Raw genomic sequence first — 6000 nt, 5'->3', positions numbered from 1 at the left:
GAAAGACCCATATTCCATTCCCTGCCCACCCGAACCAGTCTCTCCCACAACACGGAGCTGGATGGGAGCTAGCACCTCTGGAGAGAGAAGCCTCTCTGCCATTTATAGGTTCTTTTTATAGGTTAAAATCATTCAATATTGTTAAAAGAAACAACTCTTGTTGTGCAACATTTTTTAATTGTGTAAGCAACATGCGCCGAAACACAAAACATTGCTAAAAATAGGCAAGGCAAATACATGAATGCAAAAAAATCAGATGACATTAAAAAAAAATCATCTTTCAAAGTCAACTCTTTCAAAAAGTCTTGTACAATCAGTATAATTTAGCTGGCAAACATCCTATTCTTGCCTAAGAAACATGGTATGTTTGCACTAAAGATAGGGGTTTATTTTCAAGGGGCAGGGAAAGTTTTGAGGGAATACAAAATAAAGTTTAAAATAGAAACTCTCCTCCAGTCTTAACTCTGAAGTCACTATTGTAACTTTACAATTCTTTGTGCAGTTACCAAAATTAGCTTGTTAAAAATCGATTCATAGCAACAATAAATGCAGACTAATTGTCAGTATCAAAAGCAGTGTATATAATTAATATAAACAAAGATGACAGAAATTTTGCTTTATTTCTCAGGTCCTTCCTCGCTCCTTCTTGCAACCTAGAATAACAACAATGACATTGCTATTAATTATTGTGTTCATTTATTTTATTACAGCACAATTATCTGGTCTTTTCCACGTGGCAAACCCAATTACATAGTCATCATACAGGTGCTGAAGTTATAGTGACATCTGTGGGAGTTTCACATGTGAAGCAATTACAGAACAAGAGATTCATAGAGTCCAAGGCCAGGAGGGAGCATTGTGATAATGCTATGAATCTATGAATCTGACCTCCTGTATAACACAAGCCAGAGAAATCCCCCAAAATAACTCCTAGAGTAGATCTTTTAGAAAAGCTTCCAATCTTGGTTTAACATTTTTCAGTGATGGAGGATCCACCAGGACCCTGGGAAAATTGGGGATATTGATCCTTCTTCCGTCTGTTTTCTTTATTTCAGTTGTCAGGTATAGGCAGGGACTGTCTCTCATCATGTGTCTGAGCAGTGCCCAGAATAATGGATCCCGCATCTCAGCTGGCCCTATACTAGGCACTAGTGCAATACTAATCAATATAAACTTCCACACTAGAGACAGGAGATCTCTGCTTACACAACCATTCTGAGAAATGGCCTATTATTTCATAGAGACAAGGTGGGTGAGGTAATATCTTCTATTGGATCAACCTCTGTTGGAGAAAGAGACCTGAAGAAGAGCTCTGTGTAGCTCGAAAGCTTGTCTCTTTCACCAACGGGAGTTGGTCCAACAAAAGATTTTACCTCACCCTCCTGGACTCTCTAATATCCTGAAACCAACACGGCTACTACAATAGTGCAAACCACTATTTCCTGACTAATGGTAGCAACTGTGTGCATGCTATCACCCTACGGTACTTATACAGCCTCCAATAGTAATGACTGAGAACTTTTGTGTATTAATCCTCCCAAGCCCTCTGTGAGGTAGGGGAATGCTGTTATTCCCATTCTACAGATGGACACCCAAGACAGAGAGAGAATAAAGGCAGAACATTCTAAAGAACCTGTGCGACTTGCTCAAGCTGACACAGAACATGGTAAAGCCGGGAACGGAGCCCAAGCCCCTAACCACGAAACAATTCTTCTCCTTCTATGTCTTCTCTTCCTGCTAGTGTACGCAGGGCTTAGGCTCCAGCTACATTTTTACTAGTATGTTAAAAAAACCTGCCCTAGGCGCTATTAGCAGACATAGTGATAAAAATGCCCGAGCCCGGTCTGTACTACAAAGTATCGCATACCTCAAAGACTAATCTTGCAATCATGAGCACATTAAAGACGATGCTCTTTGCAAGCCCAATTTCCAAACCCAGCAGGGCAGCGGATAGTGTCTGCATGTTTTTCTCCTCATTCGTATCTATAAAATATGAAACAATGGTGTAGTTTGCCCATGAAAATTCATATTTGCACAGAGCCAAATAAAACAATATGAGATATATGTATCATTTGTTTAATAATTTAGACCGATAACATCAGTGGTTTTTAAGCATTTTTTTTTCTATTTCTATTTATTTAAATTTTTCACAGTTGTATGAAATGACTGGGGCTCAGACAATAATTATTCAATGACAGTATATTTTGAGATTCAATAAATTAAAGCTTTATAACCATTAAAACATAGATTGTCAATATCAGATGTCAATATACCAAGTAAATACCCGGAAGTCAAACTCTAATACATTCTCAAGCAGAATTTTTCTTGTTTTGCTTCCCTTACTTTGTACATTTCAATTGCTATCAGTAGAAACAGTTTTGTTGTTGGTTTCTGTGTGTGAGGTGAACTGATGTTTATCGACTTTACCGATAAAAATTCGAACCCTTCCAAGCCTGTCTCTGTGCTGGAGCAGGAGTAAGGAAGTGGAGCTGGCAAAGTGCAGCTCTCTTCTGCAATGCAAAATGATTAGAGAAGGAGAAGAATCACTTGATGAATTGTCATTGATGTCAGTGGGAAATGGGCCCATGTGGAATGAGTTAACAACGTGTAATAGGAATAGACCACAGGGGAGATGTTTTTTCCTCAGTCCTGTGCCTTTGACGCCAATGGGAGCAGGACTGGACTCTCAGAGCTAGAATGTATGACCCCTGTTCACACTGCTGAGCACTTACTCCCATTCACACCAGTGAGACTCCTTGCGTGAATAGCTGCTCGCCAACATGAGTAAAGGTTGGACAACCTGGTCCTCTGTTTCTTACATTTAAATGACCAAACGCAGTAAGGGCCAGATTCTCAGCTGACGCTGAAGTCGTAGTGGGAAACCATCTTCCCTTAATGGAGCGAAATGCAAAATATCTCTGGCTTCAAAGCTGTAAGATAACCCGCGTTTCAATAGCAATAACAAACAAAAATAAACTAGCCGCCCCCCCCCCGCCCCACTCTCCTTCCCTTTAGAACAGGGGCGGGCAAACTTTTTGGCCCGAGGGCCACATTGGGGTTGCAAAATTGTATGGAGGACGGGGTAGGGAAGGCTGTGCCTCGGCAAACAGCCTGGCCTCTGACTCCTCACACTTCCCGTCCCCTGACTGGCCCCCTCAGAACCCCTCACCCATCCAACCCCCGCTCCTTGTCCCCTAACCGCCCCCTCCCGGGACCCCCGCCCCCAACCGCCACGGGACCCCACCCCCTACCCAACCCCCCTGCTCCCAGTCTCCTGACTGCTCTGACCCCTATCCACACCCCCGCCCCCTGACAGGCCCCCAGACTCCCACGTTTATCCAACCCCCATCCCCCGTACCCTGACCGTCCCCCAGAACCTCCGCCCATCCAACTGCCCCCTGCTCCCTGTCCCCTGACTGCCCCCCGGGGCCCTCTGCCCCTTAACCAACCTCCCGGCCCCCTTCCCTCCCCCTTACCATGCCACTCGGATCAGCATGTCTGGCAGCCGCGCCTCCCAGCCGGAGCCAGACGCGCCGCGGCGCTGCTCTGCGGGAACTCGCAGCCCCACGGCCCAGAGCGCTGCCCCTGCGGCGGCGGGACTGCGGGGGAGGGGCCGGGGGCTAGTCTCCCCTGCCGGGAGCTCAAGGCCGGGCAGGACGAGCCGCGGGCCATAGTTTGCCCACCTCTGCTTTAGAAACCGCGACTCCGCTATGGAAACCAGAACTTCTGCTCCCTCGTATCCCTGTGCAGCTCAGACTAGAGCCCGACAGAGGGCGCTGCCGCACCGACAGGAACACTCCAGAAATGAGAGACTTTCTGGAGTTTCTAGACATCTATTTCTCTCTCCACCTCCGCCCCACGCCGCCCCACCAACAGTGGCGGCTCTAGGCACCAGCAAAGCAACCACGTGCTTGGGGCAGCCCATTTGCAGGGGCGGCAGGGATCCAGCCTGGGAGCTGAGAACCAACAGGGGGCCCTGGGAGCTGTAGTTCCTTGGTTAGCTCCCTGCCTATAGAGCCAGCCCTGGAGCAGGGAAAGAACTACATTTCCCAGCATTCCCTCGGCCACTACCAACAGGAAAGAGGGGGAGGGAGTGAGGTAGCTGAGACCTCATGCTGCAGCCTGCTGTGAATGGAGAGCTGCGCTGGGAGTAGGGATTCCATATTTTAACATTCAAAAAATAGGACACTCCACGGGGAGGGAGGGTAGCCCCACCCTGCCCCCATCCACCCCCTCCGACTGCCCTCCACAGAAACCCCAACCCATCCAACCCCCCCTGCTCCCTGTCCCCTGATCACCCCTGCCCCCAACTGCCCCTTGGGACCCCACCCCCTATCTAAGCCTCCCTTCTCCTTGTCCCCAACTGCCCCCTCCTGAGACCCCCCCAACTTCCCCCCTAGGACCCCACCCCCTACCTGTCCCCTGACAAACCCCTGGGACTCCCATGCCTATCCAACCACTGCCTGTCCCCTGACTGCCCCCCCAACCCCCTAACCCATCTAACCCCCCCTCTCCCTGCCCATGACTGCCCCCCCAAACCTCCACCCCATCCAACCCCCCAGCCCTCTTACCTGTGTCTGTCTCCACGCAGCACCAGACACACTGCTGCATACATGCTGCCGTGCTCCCCCGCGGTGCCACAGGCCCCCCCCCCCCCAGCAACTGCCTTCCAGATTTGAACACCTCAAAATTCAGGAGTGCTCAAGCTCAGTTTGGGCAGCTGTTACTTCATTTCTCCGAAATCAAATATACTGATCCACTGTAACTTGCTGTAGAAAAAGTAGGATAAAATTGAGCAAGAAATGATTCCCAGTGGTTATTAGGACTGGAATTGCTATTTTCAACAGCCATTGCCCATAGAAAGAAAGAGTGGAACAAAAGAATAATAAAGGCACCTCAACTTTTCCTCATTTATGGAGGACAGTCTTATAACATGCATCCAGATATCCTCCAATCACACAAGCTGAAAATTGTTCCACTTTACTGCAGTTCTGTAACCATATGGGAACCAATCCTGTCTGTGTTCTGTGCACATCTAAAATTCCTGCTGAATGACCCGCCCTGGGAGCGAGTTACCAGTGACCCAGGGCTGCAGCGGAAAGACAGTGCAGGTGTGGGGTGGGAGAGAGCCCAGGGCTGGGGTGGCAGGAGGTGTGTGTGTGGGGGCAATGGTGAGGGGGAATGAGGGAGCCCAGAGCTGAGGTTGCAGGGTGTGTGTGCGGGGGGGAGAGCCCAGGGCTGGGGCAGCGGGGGGGGGGGGTGGCGAGGAGCCCAGGGCTGGGACGGGGGGCAGCCAAAAATTTTTTTGCTTGGGGCAGCAAAAAACCTAAAGCCGGCCCTGTCTGTAGTCCTGGGGGCCATTCACATGGCGCTGTAAAGCGGTGTAGCCCCAGGAAGGATGCGAATTTGAAAGAGACCCCCGCTCTTCCCCACAACCCATCTGTGTCTAGAAGCCAGGCTCCGCCCACTCACAACACCCACTTGCTCAGAGCAGTTCTACAAAGTGACTCCCTGGGACTCATTTCTTGGCTGTGTTAGGCCACCCGGAGCTGCTGCTGCGGGTACCAAAGAGGCTCCTAGTTCAGGAGGCGGAGCTGGTAAATTTGCCCCAGAGGGAGAAGTAAATATACCGTGAGGGGGCTGAACCTTTTGTACTGAACGGGGAACACCCGGCTAGACAGCTTCTTCGCTGAGGGACAATGGGGAGACCCTGGCAGCTGTTCCCACGCCTGCTGCTACTGCTGGTGAACATTCCCTGTAAGTCTGGGGGCAGGAAACGCGACAGAAGACGCTGAACGTGATGGTGGATTTAAGAGACAAGGACTAATTCCCTGACTCTCCCTTTGCTTTGCAAGCCAGGCACCGTTCTCTGTACTGGATGGGGATAAGGACTCCTGGGTTCAATTCCCAGCTCTGGCCTGCTGGAGTTCCTTCCCTTTTGTGTGCCTCAGTTTCCCCTCCCACCCTTTGCTTGACTATTTAATCTGTACACTCTTTGGG

The sequence above is a fragment of the Emys orbicularis genome, chromosome 12 (assembly GCF_028017835.1).
Source record: "Emys orbicularis isolate rEmyOrb1 chromosome 12, rEmyOrb1.hap1, whole genome shotgun sequence".
Lineage (NCBI taxonomy): Eukaryota > Metazoa > Chordata > Testudines > Emydidae > Emys > Emys orbicularis.
The sequence above is the reverse complement of the archived record's forward strand: the minus strand, read 5'-3'. Positions refer to the sequence as shown.